The following is an 8855-nucleotide window of genomic DNA, read 5'->3' on the forward strand; positions in this document are numbered from 1 at the left end:
GACGAGAATGTCGATGTATCCGATTGATGTATTTGTTTTATGAATAAGATGAGGGAGTTTGTTTTATGAATAAGATAATGTGGGGTTTGTTTTATGAATAAGGTAATGCTGGGAGTTTGTTTTATGAATAAGCAAATGTGGGATATTGTGGTTTGGAATGGAAATAAAGATGGAGTTTGGAATATATGAAGTAGAAAATAAGGAATATGGGGTTTCGGGTTTTTGGTTTCGGGTTTTGGGTTTTGGGTTTCGGGTTTGGGCTTTCGGGTTTCGGGGTTTGGGGTTCTAGGGATATATGAAGTAGAAAATTAAAGATGGGGGTTTGGAATATATGAAGTAGAAAATTAAAGATGGGGGTTTGGGTTTCGGGTTTCGGGTTTCGGGTTTGGGGTTTCGGGTTTCGGGTTTCGGGTTTCGGGTTTGGGGTTTCGGGTTTAGGGTATGGGGTTTGGGGGTTGGGGTTTCGGGTTTTCGGTTTCGGGTTTCTGATTCTAGGGATTTAAACATAACACTCGTTAATTCCACGTAAGCACAAATCGTCGTAAAGTCCACGCAGGATGAAATCGTCGTAAAGTCCACGCAGGATGAAATCGTCGTAAAGTCCACGTAGGATGAAATCGTCGTAAAGTCCACGCAGGATGAAATCGTCGTAAAGTCCACGTAAGACAACGAGGAAATAACGACGAAACCTAAAATTAAATATGGGGTTTGGAATATATGAAGTAGAAAATTAAAGATGGGGGTTTGGAATATATGAAGTAGAAAATAAGGAATATGGGGTTTGGGGTTTCGAGTTTCGGGTTTCAGGTTTCGGGTTTGGGGTTTGGGGTTTCGGGTTTCAGGTTTCGGGTTTGGGGTTCTAGGGATATATGAAGTAGAAAATTAAAGATGGGGGTTTGGGTTTCGGGTTTCGGGTTTCGGGTTTGGGGTTTCGGGTTTGGGGTTTCGGGTTTGGGGTTTCGGGTTTCGGGTTTCGGGTTTCGGGGTTGGGGTTTCGGGTTTGGGGTTTCGGGTTTCGGGTTTGGGGTTTCGGGTTTTGGGTTTCGGGGTTGGGGTTTCGGGTTTCGGGTTTGGGGTTTCGGGTTTCGGGATTGGGGTTTGGAATATATGAAGTAGAAAATTAAAGATGGGGGTTTGGAATATATGAAGTAGAAAATAAGGAATATGGGGTTTGGGGTTTCAGGTTTCGGGTTTCGGGTTTGGGTTTCGGGTTTCGGGTTTGGGGTTTGGAATATATGAAGTAGAAAATTAAAGATGGGGGTTTGGAATATATGAAGTAGAAAATAAGGAATATGGGGTTTGGGGTTTCGGGTTTGGGGTTTCGGGTTCGGGTTTGGGGTTTCGGGTTTGGGGTTTCGGGTTTCGGGTTTCGGGGTTGGGGTTTCGGGTTTCGGGTTTGGGGTTTCGGGTTTAGGGTATGGGGTTTGGGGGTTGGGGTTTCGGGTTTCGGGTTTCTGATTCTAGGGATTTAAACATAACACTCGTTAATTCCACGTAAGCACAAATCGTCGTAAAGTCCACGCAGGATGAAATCGTCGTAAAGTCCACGTAGGATGAAAACGTCGTAAAGTCCACGCAGGATGAAATCGTCGTAAAGTCCACGCAGGATGAAATCGTCGTAAAGTCCACGTAGCATAAAATCGTCGTAAAGTCCACGTAAGACAACGAGGAAATAACGACGAAACCTAAAATTAAATATGGGGTTTGGAATATATGAAGTAGAAAATTAAAGATGGGGGTTTGGAATATATGAAGTAGAAAATAAGGAATATGGGGTTTGGGGTTTCGGGTTTCGGGTTTCAGGTTTCGGGTTTGGGGTTTGGGGTTTCGGGTTTCAGGTTTCGGGTTTGGGGTTCTAGGGATATATGAAGTAGAAAATTAAAGATGGGGGTTTGGAATATATGAAGTAGAAAATTAAAGATGGGGATTTGGGTTTCGGGTTTCGGGTTTGGGGTTTCGGGTTTGGGGTTTCGGGTTCCGGGTTTGGGGTTTCGGGTTTCGGGGTTGGGGTTTCGGGTTTCGAGTTTCGGGTTTCGGGTTTGGGGTTTGGGGTTTTGGGTTTCGGGTTTCGGGGTTGGGGTTTCGGGTTTCGGGTTTGGGGTTTCGGGTTTCGGGTTTGGGGTTTGGAATATATGAAGTAGAAAATTAAAGATGGGGGTTTGGAATATATGAAGTAGAAAATAAGGAATATGGGGTTTGGGGTTTCGGGTTTGGGGTTTCGGGTTTGGGGTTTCGGGGTTGGGGTTTCGGGTTTCGGGTTTGGGGTTTCGGGTTTGGGGTTTGGGGTTTGGGGTTTGGGGTTTCGGGTTTCGGGTTTGGGGTTCTAGGGATTTAAACATAACCCTCGTTAATTCCACGTAGGATGAAATCGTCGTAAAGACCACGTAAAAAAATTTAAACATAAATCACGTTAATTCCACGTAAGCAAAATCGTAGTAAAGTACACGTAAAGAAAAACACGGGCCTTTGTGATTCCTCGCCATTTCCTCGTAAAAAAAAACACGGGCCTTTGTAACTGCTCGCTATTTCGTCGTAAATTTACGACGAATTTGCGACGATATGTAATCTTATATATACACCCGACCGCTCACTCTTTCTTTCCTCTCTACTTCCTCTCTACTTCCTCTCCATTTCGTAGCAATGGTAAGCCTCTCTGATTCCTCTCTAATTTGGTTAGTTTAGGATATATTAGGTGGTTAGTATAGGGAATTTAGATAGGTTTGCGGATTTTATGTTATTTAGTGTTGATTAGGTGGATAATGTTGGAAAATATATTGTTGATGTTAATTTTAAAAATTTCATTTTTTTTTCCAGGTTCGAAAAGGAAGACTTACTGCCCATTACAGAGAGATCTTCGGTGAGCCGGGTAGTCGTTTAGACCCGGCCTCTTCTTCCGCTCCCAGTTCTTCGGGCCAGGAGACTGTCCCCGAGACTCAGTACACTCAGAGAGTCTCTGGGTCTACTTCTTCTAGTGCACCATCGGCTCCTCATGTGCCTCCTCCGATGCCTCCTCCTGTGCCTCCTCCGATGGCACCTCCGATGGTCGCTGATATTCATCCTGATCTGATGGTGCCTCCGAGTGCTCCTTACTCGCAGTACACGGTAGAGGACATTCTCAGTCTGCCAGGCAGAGAAGGTTTACCAGTCATCGACCCAGACCGACCGGACGGAACGTTGTGGTATGTTGCATTAATTTTTTTAATTCGTTTAAATATCTTTTATAACATTAAAAAATAATTTATATTTTAAATTTGTATTTTCCAGGTGGGGGGTTGACGGATGTCTTGCATCGGACGTAACCGACACGATCAAGGGTTACTTCTCCATGGCACATCCAAACTGGAGTAAGACGCCTCACTACGTCAGAAAGACGTGGTTCAAAATTTACGCTGTAAGTTTCTATTAATTAATTATATATTTTTTAATTTTTTCATGATTTATATATATACTTTCTAAAAAACTAATTGTTAATTTATTTTTTCCAACAGCAAAAATATAATTGGGCTTTGGGGATCACTGAGAGGGTGAGGAAGAAGTTTAACGCGAAAGCGAAAGTTCGCTTGTTGGACACGGTCTCCAACTGGAAGGGTGACTGGATCGTGAAGGGGTATGAGCGTGGCAAACCCGCTGAGCTCACCACGGACGTGTGGGATGGCCTCATCCGTTATTGGCGCCTTCCTGATTCGATTAGAATCGCCCAGGCTTGCTCTAACTCCCGTAACACGGTCGATGAGCACGGGAACGGGCCGATGCTTCACACTACGGGCCAAAAACCCCACGCCGGTGTCCGTTTGGAAATGGTAATTAAATATTTTATTAAATAATTTTTTTAATAATTATATTAATTTATTCTAACTTTCTTAACTGTTTTTTAGGCCAAAGAGACGGGACATCTCCCGTCTCTTATGGAACTTTACGAGAGGACCCACAAGAACAAGGCGGGCGTATTTGTAGATGGCAAGTCCGAGCAAATCTACAACGACGTAGTTGCTCGGGTTGAAGACCGCCAGACTCAGCTGACCCAGCAGTCTACCGACGGATTACCCGTCACCTTATCCACACTTGAAGTGGATAAGATTTACGAGGAGGTAAATTTTCAAAAAAATTAATTTTTAATTATTCATTTAATTTAACTTTAAATATTTACTTACAATATTTATTTTTTTGTTTTTAAGGTTGTCCCTAAAAAAAAGGGACGGACATTGGGTATTGGTTCCGTCAACGATGTTCCGAGAGCGACATCGTCTTATGGTCAGCGACGGGATGATGAAGTCACGGAGCTGCGTAGAGAGTCCGCTCAGCTGCGTAACGAGTTGACCGCGACAAAATCTCGTATGGGTGGAGTCGAGGGCTTCTTAGACGTTATTGCGGCCACAAATCCGGAATGGGAGTCCATGTTGAGGAACATGCGACAACAACATCCCATTCATGGCGAGTCATCCGGCGACGTACATAACGAGGCGGATGTTACGAGGAGGAGTGATGAATTCTACCGGGCGATGAACGACCCTTAGTTTTTTTTGTTGTTGTATTATATAAATTCAAAACTTATTTATTTATAAAATATTTTCATATGAATTTATTTTTATTTTGAATTTTAATTTATTATTAAATTAAATAATTTTAATTATTTTTTATTATATTTTAAAATTCTGTAAAATAATAAAAACGAAGTAAATTCGTAGCTAATGTACGACCTCTTTACGTGGAAATCTTACGAGGAAATGACGAGAAACAGTTTACGAGTATTTTACGAGGAAGTATTTACGAGGAAATAACGAGGAAATGTTTACGACCATTTTACGAGGAAATCATTTCGTGGTTGTTACGTGTATTTTGCGAGGAAAATCTTTCAAGGTATTTACGTGTAGATTACGAGGAACTGTTTTCGAGTTATTTACGAGGAATTGTAGCGACGTCCTTACGAGGAATTGTAGCGACGTCTTTACGACGAATCGTTCTACTTCGTCTTTACGACGAAATATATTCCTCGCTAAGTTACGACGAATTAGCGAGGAAATATGTGTTACGACGGACGTGTAACGAGCAAACGCGTTTCCTCGCTAATTCGTCGTAAAGCCTCTTTTACGACGAAATAACGAGGAAAACCGCCCTCGTTAAGATTATGTTTTCTTATAGTGCAAACATAAAAAAAATTCAAACTATTAATAAATAAAATCGGTTTAGCATACTAAACCAAATTAAAAATATACCTAACCCTAATCTCAACCTAATGTATATTCTCCGCCGCCTGCCGCCTCCTCACCGAGCTTCTTCGTCTTCAACATTCAAGCCGGCTCTGCTCACGACCCACCACTGCTACCTCCTCCATCAATCTCCTGTGCCTCATTCATCAATCCTGTGCCTCCTCCACTTTCCTTTACCAAGAACAAAAAAAAATCAGATTCAAAACAGAGAGAGAGAGAGAGAGAGAGAGAGAGAGAGAGAGAGAGAGAGAGAGAGAGAGAGAGAGAGAGAGAGAGAGAGAGAGAGACGTGACTGGTGGTGGTGTTGACGAACGTGCGGTGGTGGTGGTGGTGAAGGGCGAAACCGAATAGAAAGGAGCATGGTGGTGAGAAGCATGACGGTGGTAATCCTCTTCGTTCAGATCCATTTGCTTGAAAGAAGAAAAGTAAATGAAAGATGAGCAGAGGAGAAAGAGAGATGGGAAGAGGATAAGAGAGATGAGATTAGATGAGGAGATCGAAGAGGTACAGAAGAAGAAAATAAGAAGTATAGAATCGTGTGGAGGAAGAAGAAAGGAAGAAAGAGATAAAACAAACATAAAATATTAATAGTGAATTAATCTGAGCCGTAAGATTAATATTACCAACGGCAGAGATTCGAAAAATGGTGATCCACGCCTCACTTTTTGGTCCAATCAGAATTAAGCCGTTAATTCTTTTTCTTTGGTCATCAAATAAGCTTCTAATTCACTTAAATATGAATGGGTTTATATGGGGTTTAAACAAATGAATTTAAATTTAAATAATAGATTTATAATATAGGATTTGATTAATGACTATGATTAAAGTTAAAAGTTTAGTCTAATTTAAAAGTTTTAAATATAAGGTTAATGTTCATGATTAAAGTTTATTTGGAGTCTTAGGTTTGGGGTTTAGAGTAAAATTTGAGAATACAATTTGAAATTTTTTGATTAGTATCTATGTTTAGGTTTTGGTGTTTAAATTTGAAAAGGTTAAATTTGATGTTTGGATTTTATGATTTGGTGTATAAGATTTAGAGTTATTGTATATGGTTTGGAATATATACTCAAAGTCTAAATTCCAAAACCTATATTTAAATTTTTGAAATTTGTAAATTAGGATTTATGATGTAGGTTAATATGAAGTATGTGGTTTAGGGTTTAGGGTTAAGATTTATAATTAAGTATATGGTTTGAGTTTTAGAATATATTTGGAATCTAAGTTTAAGATTTATATTATAAATTAAAAAAATAGATTTATGACTTTGTATGTAAGATTTAAGTTTGGGGTTTAGGGTATTATATTTAGGGTATAGATCTAAGATTTAATGTTTAAGATTTAATGTTTGAGGGTTATAATTTAAATTTGAGATTCTATTTTTAAAATTATTAAACTTTAAATTTAAATTTAAGATCGAAATTATATTATGAAAATATTGAAATTTTAATGTTTATGTTTAGGGTAAGGGTTTAAACCCCAAATTAATCATATACCCAAATCTAACTAAAAATCTTAAAACTCTACTGTTCATTATTTAAGTTCAAATATTAAATTTAATCTAAATGTTTAATTATCATTTATACATTGCAATTATCATTTATACATTGCAATTGAGTTTTTATAAATCAAAATTCGTTTACAAAACTGTAACCGTTTTATCAAACTAATATATATATAGCAACAGTTTAATGTAAAGTACCAGAGACATCAAAGATACCACCACCAAGATCAAAGACAATAATTATTTAATTGCTTCTCTTTTCAAAAGCATAAACCAAAGAAGTAGCAGTAGGCTTATTGATAATACGAAGAACATCAATCAGATTGTTTTGTTGTTGTTTTTTTATTCTTTTTTTCTTGGAACACCATTTTTTCCTTTTCTATTTTGTGTGTTTAATATATAGAATATTTATGATAAAATTTTGAGAAAAAATAAGATTTAGATTTCACAATTTAAATGTTAAAAATTAATCTTTAGAATTAAATTTATAGTTTTAAATTTTAAATTTTAAACTTTGTTATTGATATTGAGGTATATGAAATAGAGTTTAGGGTTTAAGTTGAAAATCAGAAATTAAAGTTTGGAAATAGATTTAAAGTTTACATTTAAGATTTTGAGTTAAAATGAAAATAAATAAATTTGGAGATTAGATTTATCATTCAGGGTTTAGAGTTTGGGTGATGATTGTTTAAAGTATATATTTAGAATATGAAATTAATCTTTTAAAAAATAGGATTTTAACTATTAAATTTTTTTATATATTGGATATAAGTTCTATTAGGTACATGGTTAAGATTTAGGATCAACTATATGGTTTGAGTTTTTGAATATAATTGGAGTTTGGTTTTTAAATTTATATCATAGGTTTGAGGTTTGGGGTATTAGATATAGGGGGTAGATTAAAGATTTAGTGTTTGAGATTTAGAATTTAAATTTAAGATTATATTTTATAAATTATAAATTGCAAATTGCAAATTGATTTATAACTAAAACATATATTGCATTAAATTCATAATAGATACATCTTACATAGAATCTTTCCAAGTATTACACTGACATCAAACATTAGGGTTTAGGTTTAGGTTTTTTTTTTTTTTTAAATTACATGTTGAAAATTTATATATTTTTAAAGTAATATGCTTTTGTTTTAGTTATAAATTTCTACAAATGTTCATTTTGAAGTTTATTGTAAGTGTTGGATGTTGGAATTATGGTATGTTTAGGGTTTAGAACTTGAAGCAAAAATTTTTTTCTAGTTTATTATTAGTGTTAGATTTTAATTATATCATATTATTTGTTGGTATCTTTGGATTTTATGATGAAATATTAAAAATTAAGGGTTTAGAGTATGATTAATAGTATTTTAGATATACATTTATATATCTTGTATGTTCTTGGATAATTAATAAACTAAACCATCTCAAGTGCTGTAGAGTGCACCAAAATATACATAAACCTCCCCAACGTGTAATACATTACTCCCATCCGTGAATCAGTTGTGAATGTTTAAGATTCCTAATGCTTATAAAAGATATTACATATAAGAACCAACTACATGACATATTCAGCTAGAGTCTTTAGCCTTCTGGCTCTTCTCACTGTTGCAAACCCAAATCTGATACGACAAAAAGTGATGATGTCAATAGCAATCTTGCAAAGATAGACTTTAGACACAATATAAAATCAGTTTAAGAACTACCTTGAAGTCCCCACCAAACGATGTACTGACTGCCATGGAACGGGTAAGGTGGGAAGCAATGGCTGAGACACCATCATCCCTGAACACAAGGGCCAATTCAATTAAACAGAACAAAGAGTAATGGAGTCAAAACTCCAAAGTAACCTCAGCATTGCTATCAGCATTCTTTAGAATATCAAGTACACACTGAATAGATTTAACAAGCCAATGACCTTGATTGTTTGGACCCTGCAGGTAAACTACAAACATTCCCACAGCAAAGATATGATTGAATATTCATCTCGTTATCAATGTATATACCTTCACCGAGTCTGGGGCATCAAGAAAGAACTCCTTATATCCATCACCGAGTCTCCATGGTTCAATAATCTACGAATCCTTAATCAAGAGAGCAAAAGAAGAGATCTTTCGAGAGTTATAGAATCAGAACAACAAACCCTTCATCTAA

At 36.8% G+C, this 8855-nt stretch overlaps 1 long non-coding RNA gene across 1 annotated transcript; it reads right to left on the minus strand.

Annotated features, from left to right (window-relative positions):
- Positions 1-5153: 5153 nt before the first annotated feature.
- On the minus strand, positions 5154-7026 carry LOC125592976. The gene is made up of 2 exons (XR_007328822.1): positions 5496-7026; positions 5154-5378 (listed from the first exon to the last, which is right to left on the minus strand). It is a non-coding gene; the product is annotated as an uncharacterized LOC125592976 (long non-coding RNA).
- Positions 7027-8855: the final 1829 nt, after the last annotated feature.

The sequence above is a fragment of the Brassica napus genome, chromosome C9 (genome assembly GCF_020379485.1).
Source record: "Brassica napus cultivar Da-Ae chromosome C9, Da-Ae, whole genome shotgun sequence".
NCBI classification, from domain to species: Eukaryota; Viridiplantae; Streptophyta; class Magnoliopsida; order Brassicales; family Brassicaceae; genus Brassica; species Brassica napus.